This window comes from Anastrepha obliqua, chromosome 1 (genome assembly GCF_027943255.1).
Source record: "Anastrepha obliqua isolate idAnaObli1 chromosome 1, idAnaObli1_1.0, whole genome shotgun sequence".
NCBI lineage: Eukaryota > Metazoa > Arthropoda > Insecta > Diptera > Tephritidae > Anastrepha > Anastrepha obliqua.
The window spans coordinates 82,470,169-82,489,818 of record NC_072892.1 but is presented as its reverse complement, the minus strand read 5'-3'; the positions used below and the strand labels follow the sequence as shown (position 1 = coordinate 82,489,818).

General features: G+C 34.7%; 1 protein-coding gene across 1 annotated transcript in view; it reads left to right on the top strand.

Moving 5' to 3' along the window:
- LOC129246282 (uncharacterized) overlaps positions 1 to 19,650 on the top strand; it is a 101,111-nt gene that overhangs the window by 55,977 nt on the left and 25,484 nt on the right. The gene's annotated exons all lie outside the window — the stretch shown is intronic.

The window sequence follows — 19,650 nt, the reverse complement described above, 5'->3', positions numbered from 1 at the left end:
AATTAAAAGTTAAAAGAAAGGTCAATAACACCGTTATATAAGACGCTAAAGTGGGTTGCAGTGAGAAATTTGTAACTGATTGATGATTTCTCTAGCACACACAAAAACTGCTCATTTGTGCTCGCTCATATAAAATGAAAAATGTACGAAACTTATATTTCTAATTACTTACACAATCAAACCCTCATCGACTCTTAGATATGTGTCATATGGCTCGCATAATGGTCGAAAGCGAACATTGAACGCAGAAAACAAAACATCAAAACGCGAGCCTTTAAACGCAATCAAGGTCAATTAACTGTTCCCAAATAAATCATGTATCTTGAAGTGCTGGCGAGCATAACACTATTAAGAGGTGCACACATACATGCATACACATATCACTTTTATGGCTATACCAAAGTTCTCTGTACTTGAATACGAAACTGTAGCAATATGGCAAAAACAACACTCTAATAGTCTGGTCCCAAGCAAAGGCAAAATGCTGCTGCGCCACGTAGACGCTTAGCGGTCCATTCTCAGCTGAGCTAGAACACATACTCGTACATATTTGTCAGGCAGGCTGCTCAAATACTGCATCAATGCTTCATTTTTAGTGGGCGTAGGTGGGCTTTGAACTCGCAGCGCTGACTTTGTGTTTGTTTTTCTTTTGTGTGTGTCCGAAATAATATCTGTTTTTTCTTTATTTTTGCCCAGTCGATTTATTTATTTTAAGCTCTTTTATGCTTGTCTCACATAATTTATCGACATCGAAGTAGGCAGGTAGTCCATTGTGAGCATTATGAATTGAACGTGACATTTTTTTCCTACTTCTTGCGAAATACACAAAAAAATGTGTGTTTTATTCTTATTTTACCAATTTTATCTAAGCATAATTGTAAATAAATTTCCTTGAAATGGCGCAAAGACACCGATGAATTATATTCTGGTTGGCAAACTTTTAAATTCAATATTTTTTTTTCTTTATTTTAATGCTTTTTGCTCGTTTTCCAACTGAAATGGTTCCCCTCACAAGTTCATGCAAATATCTATAAATACGAGTACACCAAAAAAACAAAAGGCGCGTGGCTTCTTGAATACCGCACACGCGATACAAGTATATCGTCGTTACGGTTGCATTTCCTACTCAGTGGGTCGATTGGCCAACGACGCGCATTTCCTCACTTCCCTTCACCAAATCCATTATAAGACTATACATGCAGTCGAGTACTTTGTGCACTTCCAATTCAATTGCGAGATATTAATTCCTAAGTGAGCATATGTTGTAAAGCGTGAAACAACGTACTCACATACATAGATACCCGTATGTGCTTATATGTGCCTAACATACCTATATGTATAACCAAGTTTGTTGTATTTGCGTTTGAACACCATGTAATTAAAGTTCAACGAAAAATTGTTTACAATCTACTTTTGAGGTTTGCTCATATAAATTTAAACCACGAACACAAAACAAGAAATTTAACATTTTCCGAGTTCAACCCCAATTCAGAGCGTTTTCAATACCTTTTTTAATAGAAAAAAACCCTGACACTATGACAGCTAACTCGCAAGTCTAACCTTTTGACGTTTGATAGTGTTCGGTTCGAAATATTCATAGAATGTTTAATGATGCAATATTCAGAGTACATTAATTAAATTGACATCTCTCAAAAAATTTCACATTGGGAATGAAACAGAGTGCAACGGTTGGCAAAGAAAATACTGCCCATCTTTCATCGCGATCAAATTGATCCGAATGAAATCAAGATTGCTCCTGTTGCAGATATGCAGGCATATGAAATTTGTGCGCACGACGGAAAATTTACTGAAAGAATTTGACTTTCAACCAATTCCCACCCTGCGGCAGGGAACATCTAAGTTAAATAGAACCTGATGTAATAAATTTAATGGTAGTAGTGCCAGTCAGTCGGACTAGTATTAACTAACAAAAGATCTTTTAAGTCGAAGTGTCGGGCATTGGGCACACTCCAGATATAAAATTAGTATTTTAATTCAGAGTCCAGTGATGGCCCAGTGGCTTTGTGAATGAGCAAAATTTTTCTATTTGGAGTAACACTAATCCACGGGAGGCCACACTTCTTGCAAAACGAAAAAAATTATCAGTGACAATTCAGGTAAGACAATTTCCAGAATTACATGTGCAACATATTCAATATTGTAGGGCTGTTTAAGGTAATTGGTACACTCAGCCTTTGAAGCCAACTTCATGTGCACCATTCTTCTCATACTGACTCAAATGTTACAAAAGTAAGCGAAAACTCAAATGCGCGGTATTCGACGGAGGCATAAACTATAGGCGTGCCCCCAATGTTGCTGTAGCGGTTCATCTGCTGACTACACGTATACAACAACCTGACCCCAATATTACATTTATTTCTTTATGGTGACAATTATTTCAATGGCGACAATTTTACTGGCTAGATTTACATAGTTACAAAAACTTGAGAACTAAAATTAAATATTTAACAAATAAAAAAACTCAATAATTGACTTAAACAGAGGTCTTGGCATCGTAAAATCAAGATCTAGACTTCTGGGAAGCTGATTAAGCTCTTCAAGTCCTCTTGACCGAGGGGTGAAATTTCATGAGCGGAATTGCAATCTGAATAGTTGATGACAGGAGATACATATTCCTTCATACGGGCGGTAACTTAAATTTTACGGTCATACAAAAGGAGGTATCTGAGGTTTTATACTGACGTTTAACGGCAGATGGTAATGGTTTTTATGAGAAACTTTTTCATGGCAAAAACAGACTTCAAATTTTCTCATTAAAGGGTGATCACAATTAGAAAAACTGCAGTGGATTTAGTAACAAGACCCTCCAAATGATAGTCACGCAAAAGCTTACTCAGAATTTTTATTTTTTTTTTGATGATTCCCAAATCCGGCTTAAAAATCAAAAAGGAGTAACGGATAATATTTTTCATCAATCTTTTCTGGGGCTTGGGGCCAAGTAAATAACTGCTCGAGGGCAGATTTACCAGATCTGAGGTCACACTGATAATGTTTAATCCGTTAATTCACCGACAGAACCTAAGCCGTACGGTGCTTGGAACTAAATCCTAAAGAAATGGAATCAGATCCCAAGCTTTTCGGTGCGATGGTTTTCGATTACTTTTGACGTAAATTAAACTCGATTAACTCGCTTCAATTCTTACGATCTGGCCTGGACTATTGGGTTTTGCTCATTTTCCAAATTCAGTCGTTGTTGCATTTCATTACAGAACGAGTTTCGTGAAGGCCGTCCATAATCGGTTATAGCGTCGGAAAAAATCCATGCGAACTCATATTGCAAGATTGTCATGTGACATTCGGTGAGATCAAAGTATTCATTAAGGTATGCAAATTATACTGATTGCTGTTCTTGTAGCAATTTATAATGTTCTGCTCGGCACGGAGGTGGTGCCCATACGAGAGGGGTGTCATATATTGAGTATGTTGTCGGCGATTATGGATAGACGAAATGTTTAAAGCTCTTCCTCTGCAATGGTTGGACCTGGATGACTGCTTTCAGGGGTGTATTGATTTTATGTAAAAAATATTTTGAAATGATAAATTGATAAAGCTATTTGTCCATTTCAAAAGTCAAGTAGGAACCCTCGTACGCTATATTCAGTCCATCAACGGTTCAGCAGTTGTGCTCTTCCAAGTCATATCTTATTTACCTCTTAGCTATGTTATATATGTGCTCCGATTCCGCAGTCTCCAGCTTAGCTCTCGATTTCTTTGTCACATTTACTACTTAGCGAGGCTAAGGCATTTTCAAATCTTCTTCCGAATCAATACTTGCGTGGCTTGTCCCAATATGGTAACACTTTTGTTTCTCAAGCCTTAAGTCAAACACCTGCACCTTCCAGTTGGCCGTTGTGGACTTATTTGGTCTCTTCAAAGAATGAATGTAAGAATTCACACAACTAAAGCAAATGCTACAGGAAGATTTGTGATACACAACAATAGAATAATTATTAACCAGTTACGGAAACTGATTGTAGACCCACATACAAGGTGGCGCAAAATTAATTCACAATGTTGTTTGTGAATAACTTTTTTACTACATAAAAACAATTATTTTAAGTAATGGTAATCTTATTTTGAACTGATAATGATACTGTAACTGTCTAGTGTAAAAATTATAGTTTTTCCGATAGGATGATTAATTTTGCGCCACCTTGTATTTATGTAATTCCTTCAAAGCATTAATGTCCCAGACATGTAACCCTGTTTTTGTCACTATACGGGTATTATTGTTATTGTTAATTTTTATTATTACTGATTTGATGTCTACATACAGATGATAATGAACCAAACCTTATAGTTTTTATATCACACGGAAAATAGTTTGATATTCAAAAACTGTTCGTGATCTTAACTTATGATGTGTGCTAGGTCGCTCTTTTGCTATAGTGTCGTGTGTATTATTGATGCACCTACAGTGTATCCGCGACAATGTAAACTTAGAATCAAGTCAAGATAGTTCACGGTTGCGCAAATTTCCTGGCTTATAATTTTACGGTTATAAATTTAAAAATAACAACATAATTGTCTGCATACGATGCTTAGAAAAATATTTTAATACATGACACAATAATTTTTAGAAGGTTTTGCTTCATAATTGCTGGCATAAACCGAATCTGTTGACGGACAGGCAATGTGCGAAAATTTAAAATGTTTTCAGTTAATTTTGTCTTAAAATGTTTTTTATCACGAAAATTGCTCCGAATTTTTTTAAAAAGTTTCAACAAATAGGTTTGGCTTTGTTCACTTTAATTTTTCCAACCTTAAAAAGCGTGTATCTCTTTTTTAATAAATTTGGTAGTAGAAAAGATACGAAACACGATTTCTGGCGGATAAGAAAAACTGGTGAAACTATTATATCTTCTAAAAACTATTGATTATTTCATATTTTCATAAAGGGCCTGTCATGAGATCCACACAGGACTACTGGTAAAATTCGCCAAACAGTCGATTCATGAATTGAATTTGCATAATTGTTGAGAACTTGTAGATATTTATGCTGATGGTTGTTCAGCAACACTTTGAGCTACAGCACCAATATTCCCAATAGAACGTCCGTTTTTTGTGGTCTGGTAATCCATTTCTTATTCCCGACAAAACCAGTTTCTTGAAATTGTTTCTCCATCCTTTGAATTGTCGACTCATTCGGGCGATTATCTCCACGAAAAAAATCATGAATTGACTGATATGCGGTTCTCTTGTAAGATTAAACCTCAAATATTGCAGCACCAACTGGGATCCATTCTATATGGGTTCATCTTGAAGAACTGAGAAGGTTCAGAAACGTATCACTAGATTTGCTATTCATTCCCTTCGTTGGCCTTATAATTTGCCTGCATATTGTCAGCACTGCCAACATTAGAAATATGAAGAAAAATTTATTCGGGAATAGGCAACTCCTGTTTATGAATATCAACTAATTCTGTTCACGTTACAGAGTAGTTAAGGTTATCTAAAATTGTTAACGTTGGGCGGCGTTCACACAATGCAGTGTTTATGTTATTGAAAGTTCACTGTATATATACATATGTATATATCTCACATTTATGAGCACTTCAATACTTTATTGAATTAACCTTTTCGCCGCCAGGGGTGAGGCGACCCCGCGCACACACAGTTAACCGCTACGGCAAGATGCTCGCTCTCTCAACGCTGGAGTGGACTGGACATATTAATTACAATTTCAATACTCAACTGAATGTAGATTTTACAAAAACAAAACAGTTATTTAAATTACGATATGAAAGTATACAGTTTTTTTTATTCAAATGTTGATATGAGGCTTTGGGGTGACACTTTTCCGAGTGTGGCAGCGAGCAGCATCGTTTAGTAGCCGCTTTGCGTGCGTGCATTCTAGGTTTTGAAGTAATAAAAAGCGGAAATTTGAAAGAAATAAAAAATCATAAAACTGTGCGTGTCATTAATTGCAATTTAAAGGCAAATATGGATAATCGAATCTGTGAAAGCAAAACAGCAAAAATGTTCGATTGTATTTTAAAGTTTGCGAGGCTATAGAGCAAGGCGAAATAGTTGTTAATAGCATGCAGTATTTTTTTTTTTTTTTTTTGTTTTTCAACGAAAAAAGAGTTAAAAATCATAATAGATAACAAAAAATATTAAACAACAAAAGAGAAGTAATAAACATTTGTAGAAAAAATTTTGCTTTTCGCTTGAATGAACGCCTCACACATGCATACAATTGAAGTGAAAGTGATTTTTCATAATAAAGCATAAAAGTAAAATTAAGCATTTTTACGAGTATTTCAGCATTTCAAACGATGGCACACACTTCTCTCGGTCTCGGTCGCTAATAACTTTTGTAATAAATATTTCTTCGCCTCTTCTTTTTACCAACAACACAATTTGTTTAACTAAATAAAACAGATCTAAAGTTTTCTGAATAACCACATCGCCAGCTGTTAAAATCGCTGCAAGCTTATAACAGCCAGCACCAACAATAACAACCACTGCGACAACACTGAATTGTGAACAATAAATATCACCAACCAGCCAACTGCTACTAAAAACAACAATCAAGCAATTACAACAATAACAATAACGACAGCTATACTAAACCAGAAATTGCCACCTAAAAAATTTCCTCCAAAACAGCAGTCAAAATTTATATTTACTCAACTTCAGTGCTGAAGCGCCGATGGCTATTTAGAAACGGTTTTGATTGTCTTTTTGCCGTTTTTAATATATAAACTTGCATTAATTTCAACGCTCGCAGAATTCATGATTCTATTGTCGTTTGCCGTTTGCCGCGTCCATTTGTCAGCCGTTTTATGCGCATTGAACATATTTATTTCTGTTGTGCTTTAGACTGTTCAAAGCAAGCATTGGCAACTTCAAAAATGTTGACGATATTCGTGTTGAACTGAAAAGTACGCGCATGCACACCTGTGTATGTAAAGGGTGGCTCAAATACAAGTTTGAATTTAAAAAATTAACTTCAAAAATGTATTCATTTTCAAAATGCTGTTTTAAAACATTTTATATTGATTTCATACAGACATATTTCGTTATTATAAACTTCATCAAAACGTTCTCTAAATAAATATAATCAGAAAATTCAAAACACAAGCTTATTCCTCAAAAGTGATATTATCGCCTTCAAAGTAGCCCCATCAACCGCAACGCACTTGGTGCCCCGTTCCGTGGTTCCACGTAGTGATTCGATCAAGCAGAAAAAATCGTAGGGAGCCATAACAAGTGAATTCGATGGCGGTTGAATGCTATTCGTTTCGTTCTTGGTCAAAAACTCATAGATAACGATGGCAATGTGCGACGGTACGTTGTTATGGTGCAAAATCCATAACGCAAAATCCCCACAAATCCTTTCTTATTTTGCCGAATTGCTTCACGTAAACGTCTCATAATGCCCAAATAATAGTCCTTCTTAACTGTCTGACTTACTGGCAAAAAATCCTGAGGTATAATACCTTTTCCTTCTTTTTTGATTGAAAAGGACGTGGCTTTTTGGTATTAATTCATTCGAAGCTTTTCATTCACTCGCCTGATTGGTTGGTTTGGATTGCGTGTCGTATTCATAAACCCATGTTTCGTCGCCAATAATGATGCGTGTGATGTATGTTGGACTCAGCCTTGGAAATCATAACTTTGGCAACATCATCTCTTTTTTGCATGAAATTCAGGTCCTTTGGGATCAACTTTGCAGCTACACAGCTAAAACTCAAATCATTAATTACAATGTCCTGAACGAATCCATAAGTAATTTCAAGTGCTCTACCAGTTCTTGGATGGTTAATTTACGGTTATTAATCAACTTTTCTTTCACTTTAATGATTGATGTTCATCATCCTAGATGGACTCATTATCTCTTCTGAAGCGTTCATGACACTCGTAAATGGCTTCCGGTTGTTTTCTTTAGAATATCATTACAGAAACAGTTTCTAGGTTTTCGTATCGTTGAATTGATTTTTAGCTCAAAATTTAATACGAACTACATAGTTCAATACAAAATTGAAAACACGTGTAAAGGTAGATTTACTCGAGATGGCGTAACTCTTACAAATGTCAAGAAATGGCGATACAATTTGGGAAGAATGTTAATCACAAATGTTAGAGCGTCTCCTTTCGGTTCTTCCGGAACTTTTTGTTCAAGGAGCTACCCCCACTTGAATATATACCTTCAACACTCATTCCGAAGCTTCCAGTGCTATAAGTGTGTTGGAAATTTTCTTTTTTCAGCTTCTTTAAGATATGTGCTACTTTTCCCTGCACAGCTTCAACAGGCTCAAGTCTTAATTATTTCACTTTATAAAACAAAAGCGCATCGCATGATCCGACGAATACGATGAGTACTGAAATACTAAATGAATAACTCATCACTTGTCCTTCCACACTTCGTCTAATTGTATACTTATTCTTCCACGGGACACAAAAGGAAGCTGAAAGTAGTACATCTAACCAATAGATTTCCCTCTATCCTTGAAACAATTATAAATTTCAGGAGTGATTTAGCCAAGTTTCATATGTAGTGTTTCAGTTCAGGCGCTCTATTGCTACACTTAACATTTTGCGATGAAAAAAGAATAAATAACAACTTCAATAGACGTTTACCTGTAATCCCAGATTTCCTTACAAAATTTCCATGAGCCTGGGCGCCAAAATGTGTGTTTGTTGATATAGATTTCGCGTCCTTATTTAATTGTACACTCTCAGCACAGAAGCCTCATTATCGTTAGTACGCCGAGTATTATAATGCAAATGTAATGTAGTCCATTAGCAAGCCATTGAAACCGCGATGTTGAGAATACAGAGCAGACGCCATCTGCAAACCGCTACTTTATTTTTGGCGAATTTGACAATTGAGTGACATTAAACAAACCTTTGTGTGGTAATCTATGCCCGCGTAGGTGGATGTGTGTACGATTTATTCCATATTTTTAGGCTTTCCAGCCACTTTAGTTTATTTTTCTTCTTCTTTTTCTTTATTTGCTGTACTGACGCCACGCCACTTGAGAAGGTGAAATTTTGTATTCTATCTTTCGTGCTTTGCAACATTTACTTACTTGGTGTGCACCAGCAGAGAGCTAGACACAGAAGATTGGATCAAGGCTTCTTTTTAATGAATGTTTTAGGGGATACAATATATATTCGGTATTTTTTAAGAGCTTTAGCACTTAAAATGGCAATAAAAACAGAAGCATCGTTAGAATGAATTTTTATAGATTTTTTTTATTATAATCTAGTAAATAATTTCATAGCATTTATTTTTTGAATATGTTATTCAGCATACATATGCCCGCTGCGGCTACAAGTTATATGGTCCATTCGATCAGCCCAATTTTGGACTGCTTTTTCAAACAAATGTGAAAAATAAATTTAAATGAGCCCAATCAGCAAAAATGCTTCGCAAACGATACCGTTTGGATTCAATTCTTGCACAGACTGTATATGACAAGACAAGTTCCGTACGTAAAATTATTCATTTAGTTGAAAGGTAAAGGCCAACAAGTTGAGAACGACGACTAATCGATAACTTGGTGTTTTCTTCAACACTTTATGCACTTCCTGAACAGATTTTTATTTTTTTTTTTTTTCAAAGTAAATTTCGCAATTTGAAAGCGTTTTTCTGGCGTTAAACAATTCATGATGACTTGTCAAATTTTACCGAGCAGAAATTTCAACACAGTTCACTATTCTCAGCTGTCAAACCATAGTTATCGATATCGATAGTGTCGTGCAACACACCCGATGCATTCATTTCATTGGGTTAGAAATCATATTATACCAGATGTCAGTTGAAATTTTGAGAATGTCAAAGCAATCTAATATTTTTTAATAAACCTGTGTTTGGTTCACCCTGTAGTCGCATACTCATGCGTTCCAAAGTGTTTCGACTTACACTTGCTCGCATTTTTGTTTATTCATTACTATTTTTTTTTCTTTTTTTATACTTTCTTCTTCTTTTGAATCGCCTATTTATCTATACTTAACACATTTTTGCAATTTATTAGTCATGTTACTTTTTGTATTTTACAATATCAATTCAAAACTAAGCTTAAATAGGCTTCCCTTTCGCTTATTTAGGCGCATTTATTTTATTTACCCTAAGATTCGATTTTAGTGTTAGCGTTTTTCGCTTTATTGTGTACTTACACAAACATAGACACATTGTTTGCTACATATTTATATAAATATTACAATAAAATATTTTATATTATTTTTGTTCCAAATATCCGCTACCTTTTTACGTATAATCTACATTCGCATTGTTGCCGAACTTTCCCAAATTGTGGGGCAAAACAACAATGAACATTTATTAGGCCTTGTTGTGATAGATGGCGTTTTGCTTAAAAGCACGTACTCTTAATTTAAATGCCATAAATTTGGCTTTGGCCTACAAACAATTCGCTTTTCATGTAGCTTCCAATCTCTTCGGTTTTTTCTATTTGTTGTGTTAAAGGGCCATACACTTTAAGATTTTTTGTTTTGTGGGAATTGCTTGAAATATAATTTAAATAAATATAAATACAATAACAATAACGAATATAAAATATATTGTAATATATAAGTCGCTATCGTTCAGTTAAAGAGCAAAGGGGGTAACAAGGTTTTTCCAAGCTGTTCTGTTGTTTGCTTGCTTCTCCATTTCAATATCCAGCTGCCTTCTCTAGGTATGAGCTGGTCTTCCTGTACGTCTGCTGCCTTGTGGGTTCCATGTAATGGCTCGTCTAGCGATTTCGTCGGATGGTTTACTTAGTGTATGGCCAATCCAATTCCATTTACCTTATACCATTTCTGTATTGCTGTTGTGTCAAGTGTCTGATATAACCATATATGTAATAATATGTTAAATTAAAATATAAATAAACGACATCCTGAACGTATAGCCAGCGAGGTAGCGGCACAGTGCTTGCATTGATGAATGGAAAAACTATCCCTCCAAACGGAAGCCATCTACCCAGTCGAAGGCTGTCATGACACCGGTTACGTCAGCCCACCAGCTGATCCTTTTAAATTAGTTGAGATTCATTTAACGGTCCGGTCTTGGTTAAGCCGCTAAAAATCTTTTCGCTATGAAGAAAATCAATAAGAACTTGCGAGTTTCACAGGGAGAATTCAATAAAAGTTGGCATAGCTGGTCTCCAGGCTCCAAGGTAGATTTACTTACTTCTTATATATAGGAAATTAGTCACATCAGAAGATATATAATTTTTGCAAATGGCGTCGTACTTCAATCAGACAACTGCAATGTACAAACAGTTAAGCTATGAAGCGCATACAGGTCAAAATAAAGATTTCCATCACTGGAAATCACTTCTTTGTTTTTTTTTTGAGTAACAAAGTTATTCCAAACAAAATTTGGTGATTAATTTTCGCCACTTTGTATAAATTCTTTATATTTACTTTTTCGGCTGAGTTTTCTGCTGGCAAATGCTGGTGGTAATTTTTTTTCCAGCAGAAACTATTGGCTTCCCCACAAAATGAAAAGTCACTTAACCCTCTGAATTTGCCCAACTTTGTTGAAGTTTTGCGTACGCGAACGCCAAAAGTTGTTAGTTTTTAATAACTATCGCCAACACTACTCTTATCATCCACTAGATTAGATAATGCATCTTTACTCTAGCTAAGATATGCATATGGCCTTGTATTGCACTTATACATACATACGTATTACCTAATATAACATCTGTATTTTGAAACCAGCTATAGCCAATGATGCCAGTGCTATTTTTTATGTATTTGTGGGATGATTTATTACTCATCATTATTAAAAAAAAAATACTTTTTACCAAACAAACTATGTACCTGGATGGTAGTAAACTTGGTAGATAGTAAGTAGTAAAGCCGGTTTAATATCAAGGTAGTATTGGTAATGAATGACTGATTCTACAAAGCTATTTCCCTCTTTCAGTTAACCTTACCAATAAATCATATTTGAAAACTGATCTTATGGATGATCATGTGTATATCGAATCAGTTCGTCGTCATGATATAATTGGTATTTATGTTTTTTGCCAACTATTTCAAATATTTCCAATATTTTTGAATCGAAAAAATTTGTTTTCTTCTACTCTCAAGAGAACTTTTCTTCGTAATCAGTTTATTGAATAAAATAAATAAATAAAATTATTTCTCCGAATAGTAAAGCTGAAAACAAGTCAAAAATTTTATTTTGTTCGAACTAAAATTGAAAATTCCAGTTAGTTTACTCGTTTAAAAGCTTGGTTTTAAACGATCGTTTCTGCTAAGGTAACTAAAGGTTCTTAGGTAAAGATGTTGTCAACAAAGGTTCTTTACCCGATGTTGCCCCACTAAAAGCAAAATGAAACGTAGCAATTAAGTAACGATATTGACGTTGTAAAATAAGTAAGCTAATACTACTACATCGTTCCCACGAAAGTTGGTTCTACGTTAGCAGTAGTATTCGGTTTAATATCCGTCCAAGAACTATCATTCCGGCAGCATTCCCCAAATATGTAAATGGAATTTTTATGCTAACACAAGAACAACAACAATAGTATAAAACATTTGTCTTGATTTCATACACTTTCTACTTAAGTATGCACTCTTTCCTCCATGCTGTTAACGCTGCATTAGATTACCTCTCAGAGCTTCATCCGACAGACACAAACCGTATTCACTTTAATGCATATTTAGTCTCAGGCCACAAATAGAAATGACTTTGGCGCTAGATTACCTGAGTAAGGTGGTTGGTCTAACCCAGAATGCTGCACTGCGAATCAGTACTTGGCAGACAAAATCAGCCCACGACGACGTCGAAAGCCAAATTGTAAAGGAACACTAGTTAGTTGGCACCAGGTTATACCTCCTCCATAACTCTGTTTTTTATAGTAATTATTTAGTTCTTCTTAAAAATGTCATAAAAAATAACTCTTTAGAAAGCATGAGATGAATTATGTATGTCTTCCTATTGATTGTGCAGATCTTAAATAAGTTGCAATAAAGAATTGGTTTACATTCCTACTCCACTTTAATGGTTTACTTCGCTTCCATATATCATAGTTCAGTCGCTTCCATATTTTTTCTATTATTCCTTTCATTATCATTATTTCTATTACCGTCCATCGAATCAAACGAGCGTATGTGCTTTTCTTTTAGACGTATTAGACCGAGATGTCTTGCAAAATATTAACTTCGATAGTTCGATAGTCGCTGGACTATCGGTGGTACCAAACTATCGATAGTGGTTTCGATAGTCTCTGTAGTTTTCGAGCTCTAGCATTCAAGTCAGAGTTGTGCCAATGTAAATTAAAATAAATTTATTTCGCCTACAAAATGGTAGACGAATCAGCGCAAAATATTTTGTGCAAATGTATGCCACCAGTTCTTCTACCTGTGTGTTTATACTTAAATAGGATTCAGTAGATTTTCCTGATTCATCTGTGCAAACATTGTTGGAAATGTGACGGCTATAAAAATTAAAGTATGTAAAGTTACAATAACGTTATTTTAAAGCAAAAACTCTTCTTGTGGCAAATTTATCTTCTCTTTCTGTAAATGTGTGCGTATTTTATGACGACCTTCCGAGAAGGCAACAATTTTTGTAACACAAATAATATGTAAATTTTGGCCAAATGGACCGCCACAGTGGCATACTTAGTTGAAAGAAATAAATCGTCTAGCCATTCGTTAGTTCAATACACACATACACACCTACATACAAGTATGTACACCTACATACAAGTATGTACACCTACATACAAGTATGTAGTTTCATTTTTGCAGACTCCTTTACCTCCGTTGCTGTTAAACTCAAACAAGTATACTTGTTGTAGCATTTGAGTTCGGGCGGAGCCGCATTTTATGTGCCCAACGTATGTTACGTCGTAGCTAAATAGAAATAAGACAGTTGATTGATTTAGAAAAAAAATTATAATAAATCGATAAATTATTATTCCTTTTTTAAGTTCTCATAATATAGCATCTATATTTCTCTTTAAAAATGCATCTTTAAGGAAGTAATTTGCAGAATCAAATTCGAAACGTACAGATTGTTAATTGATCACATCTTTCAATGTTTATTGTAGTGGTTTCTTTCAAACTACATGAATTAACATGAATTATCACTTCCTTCTTAGATGAATCCAAATTTATGTGCCAAATTTCTTTAGCATTTAAAGTACACACATTTACTTTATTAATATTTATTAATTTAAAGTTATATCTTATACCAAATTGGCATTATATTTTATATTAGTCACAGAAGAGAAAATCTTCTTCACGTTTGAATGAAAGACTGCTATGTTTAGTGACCGTTTTTGCACTAGGTTCTTATAGTCGTTTTCGAATAAACAGCAACAATCGCTCAAAAAAATAAAATCCGGAAAATAATGACTATTTCTGATGGAAATTTTTCGAAAAATTTATTTTATATTTATATACTTTTTTACTAAATAAAAAAAATTATTTTGAGCGATGAAAATTTTCTTTTGACCTTTACGCGCTCTATTGCTTGTCTGTTTGTATACCGCAGCAGTCTTGTTCAAAAGTGTGAAATATGATTGACGTTGGATGCCATTTGCAAAAATAAAAAATTTACCGATAGGGTGGTTAATTGTGCGCCATAATACTTATTTGAAACTGTTCTACGATATTTGGAAGATGCTAATTTCTTTCATTTAAAATTTTAAAGTAAGAATTTGTTCCAGTCCCTGGCAAAAAATGTTTGTTGAGCTGTTTCAAATTTTACTGGAATTTGAAAGAAAATATTGTATATGCTACCCAAACCAAAAACCACTATGTAAACAAAGTAATTAAATAGTATCCCTGCGCAAAAGTTGTGCACTGGGTATAAAAATTCCATCCAAATTAAACTATTAATAGCCAACTTTTTTTTGCTTTTATTAAAAATATTGACTGCACTGAACACGAATGCTTTCAAGGAACTGGCGATGACTAATTGAGTCGAAATGTGAAACGAATTAATTTATTTAACTTATTTTCGTGCAATAACAAATAACTTTCAGAGGTCAAATGTACAATGGCAAGTGATGTGAGATTGGTGTTATTTTTTAATAATAATAAATATTCTCATTCAAGCATTTAAAGTAATTTCTTCAGCGTTTAATTTATTTACATAAAACCGAAAATATTTCTAACCAACAATTCAGGAAATCATCCATTAAATAATTAGCTGCTCAAGCTCGGCGTCGCCCGTGCGAATTTTAACATTGTCTTTAACAGCGAATGCTGACGTGATTGACTTTTAATTCATATATCTAAAACCATTTTTCATTGTGAATCTCTTTGCATGCACATACTCATGGGTGTATGTCAATGCCTTCAACGGGGAAGGATTCATCAAAATAAACCTGTCCGTACTTTTGCCAGAATTTAAATGAAACCATTTCAGTGCGATTTTGAATTCATTTTAATGAATTAATTGAAATTTATTTGTTTAAAAACATTTATTGGTTTTTCTAATACTTTCGTCATAAAGTTTGATGAAATCCTATATTTTTTGTCTTTCCATCCGGAGAAAAAAGAAAAAGCGCCGTTGGGTTACTGACTCTCGAGCACGTCACGTATATGGGAGCAAAACAGAAAATTTCTACGTTTATTTACCACACTTATAACGATTGGTCTGAAGTATACGCGCCAATTATTTATTTTTTTTTTTTATAACGATTGGTCTTACGATGATTTAGTAGCTGACTTATCCTGCGCGTGCGTCACCTGATATTTTTATAACTAATTTCTAAACTATTGTAAATCAATTGCATTTTTGTAGAACACTAAATTAATTATTATAATTTTACCGTTTTTAATTCACCAAAAATATGATAGTAGTAGTAGTAGTATGAACCAAGGCGAATCTATTAAAGGTAATATTGGTAGACCTCACAGTAGGTGATGGTTGAGCAGATTTGTTTTGTTTTTCTTTCGTCTGTTACGTCTAACTCCAATTGCATGTCGACTGTTCAACGCAATTCGTACTATTCTCTTTTTTACTTTCTTTTTTCGCGACATTCTAAGACACAAAACTTTGGTGTTTGTAAAGTGGTATCTCCTTCGATTGTTAAAATCTGAGCATATTATTGTTTTGAAGAACCGTCACTGAAAAACAAACGTAAACTTCTTGCTTTCGAACTATTTACATAAATAAGTATAATAATAATAATAATTCTAATTAAAAAATTTGAAGTTGTGATGAAAGTTTTTTGAAACTCGGATATATATGGTTTTTGTACGGGCCCTGTATTGATTTTATTTTCGTGCATCACAACACAATCTCAGTTTTTTCATAAACAAACCGCTGTCATGGCCCCGGTTACGTCAGCCAATCATCTAATTCCTCCAAAACCGCTGAAGCCGGTTATGAGCCTAATGTTGGCCACACCTTTGAACTCCTTTCCCTTTGTGTATATCTATGAAATTTCCGATCACACTGTACTAAATTTTTTATAAACATTGCACTTGACCTTATTAAGTAGTGTATGAATTTGCTTGGTAATATAAACACATTTACGTGTATTTTTGGTCTGGCTTGAACTTAGCTTTCTCTAAACATGTTTCTAGTTTATTAATATTATATTAGTTTACTGTTTTTGCTTTTTGCGGATCTGTACATCCGTTAGCTACTCAAATTGGAGAAATAATTGCGATCTCGTTGGCCTTCCATTAGAATATTCTTATTTTTCTTTTGAGACATTTAAATTACCGCTATATGTGCACACTACCTATATATGTATAGGGTGTTTTTTTAGCTACATGACAACTATCGATATCGGTAACTATGGTTTGATAGCTGAGCAAGCTGGCAAGCTCTGTTGATATTACTGTTCAGTAAGGTTTGGCAAGTGATCATGAGTCGTTTACAGGCAGAACAACGATTTAGAATTGCAGAAATTTACTTAAAAAAAATATAAATAAATCTGTTCGCAAAGTTCATAGAGCGACGCCGAAAAGCCGATTTTGCTTTCTTGTCTATGAAAGCTCAGTGCGAAAATAGAAGTCTAATTACCATCGCATTGCGTCACATTTTTGCTAATTAGGCTCATTAAGATTTATTGTTCAGATTTATTGAACTGGTCGAAAATTGGGCTGATCGAATGGACCATATAATTCATAGCAGCGACAGACATATGCCAGATATTTTATTCAAAATGCCATGAAATTATCTACCAGATTATGATAAAAAAAAATTATTTCAACAGCATTTCTGTTTTGTATTATTATTTTAAGTTCTCAAGCTCTTAAAAAAATACCCGATACGCCTAAACGACCGAAATAGGCTGTTATTATATCTGTATGTTTATAGCCTAATGTTCAGTATTGTTAGTGCTAATAAGCTCGCTCAAACGAGAATTATGTTAATCTCATTCTTTGCGGAACAGCCACATAATATTTTAATTAGTGTGGTACTACTAGCTCAGATACATACATATAAAGCAACTCACATAATTTAGATATGAAGACAATTAAGTAAACCTTAAGGTTTTTGTATTTCTTTATAATATATTTATAAATTATTTCAAAAGTTATTAAAATTAAATGTTGCTACTAAATAAATAATTTAACAAAACTTGAAAATAATTGTAATTTTTTATATAAACTTAACAAGGCGTAAAAAAATTATAATTCATTGCTCACAAAAGTATATTGCCCTTGGCTAGTAATGGTGTATAAATGTATGTGCAAACTATTTAATATTTCGCGTGATAAACACTCTTTTTGGAGACATCCTCTAAGCATCTTGTCATAGAATCTGCCAACTTTCGACGATTGGCAAAATACACTTTCCTACATATTTTGAGCAGAATTGGCTGTACAATTGGAACCAGTACGGAAAGATATATCATAAATACCCAAACAAAATCCGTGCATCCTACTTCTTATTCTCAATCCCCTATTCGAATTGCTCCACCTCTTCTTCCACAGTGAAGTTTTTACCTATTTTTTATTTTATTTTGTATTCATTTCTCATCTTAATGATGTACTTCAACCTTTTTTGTTACAAATCACGATGTTTTCCATTTACATGAACACCTGATTTTGACAGTTTCTTTTACATTCTTCTTTAGTGCATCTTACTCGTACTCACTAGGGTTAAATAAATATTATTAAACTGCTTTTCATGATCCTAATACTAACAGGCAGTCGAGGTAACGGCGCTAATCGTAAGTTTGTGTCTTTAGTGTGCCCATTGGCCGACACTTCGAACTAAAAGATCTTTTGTGTCCTACCACATGTTTTAGAAGTACTTAATATAGTCCGACTGACTGGCACTACTATCATTAAATGTCTTGCATCAGGTTCTATTTAACCTGGATGTTCCCTGCCTCAGGCTGGGAATTGGTTCAAAGCCAAATTCTTTCAGTAATTTTTCCGTCTTACACACAAATTTCAGAATATCAGCAATTGGAGCATTCTTGATTTCATTCGGATCAATTTGATCTCGCCTTTGCCAAGGCAATACAGTTGCACAAGATATGCTCTATGGTTTCTTCATCCTCCAGATAGAGTCTACACTCTGTCTCATTGCCAATGTGAATTTTTGAGAGATGGTAATTTAAGTAATAGTGACCTGTCGGAACACCAGCTATTCAACTGAATAATACTTAAGTTTTATATATTAGGGAATTGAAATTTAGTTCTTATACTGATTATTAACGCACGTATTATATTAAAGCGAAATCATTGGTTTTAGCTGGAAAATAGGATTTCATAGGCCAGAGAAGATGATGGCAAGGATTGAATTAAAAAAGTGCTAAATTCATTTGTGTTATGCTGAAGGAAAAGCACTTGACGGTCTGAGCCACGCGTGTAAATACATACAATACTATTAGGCGAAATATTTCTAAACTCTTTATAAGTTCTTTCACTCTTTTCAAATTTCCCGCATTCGCAGTAAGCTCTACGTTTGTACCCCGAGTTATTTTGTAAAATAGTTCGCTGTACGATGAGCTCATATGAATTAACTTGACCCGAATTCGCCCAAACAACTAAGATCCACGCATTGCTCGGCGCCTCCGCGTACTACAAGCCAGGTATGAAAAAAGTCACGCGTTTATTGCGGCCGAAAAGTAAAAAAAACAAAGATGCGCAATATAATGCGTTGAGTGGCGGTAATGGTAACGGCAAGGGCGCCTCTACTATTGCTGGGACAGCTGAAACGATGCCTGCCGTACACAAATACAGCAAAGGTAAAATAAAAATTAACTTAAAAACAACGACAACACAACCAACAAAAGAGAACCGCAGTGGTGCACGCAAGAAAAGTCAGCCGGCGTCATCAAAAGAAACGTCCTCTTCCGCCGCTACCGCATCGACAACTCGTGAGTCGATTTCATCAATAGCGGACAATAAAAATTTCAATTATTCATCGCTCAATCGCAAACGTAACAGTTACAGCAACAGCAGTTGTGGCAGCATTATTACACGCGATACTACGTCACCGACAGTCACTACATCAACGGCGTCACAACAACCGCACAAACGCAGCAGTAATCGCAGAAAGCGCTGGTGGCGCCGCTTGTTGCATTGTGGAATATGTAAATGTATGCGTAAGAAACGCGCCTATCAACCACACAACCTCTACAAAGATTACTGGCAGCAGCCGACTAAAAGTCAAAAACGAAAGTGGTGTTCTTGCCTCACCCGTTGGTGTGGGCGCACAGGCCGTGGCTCCAA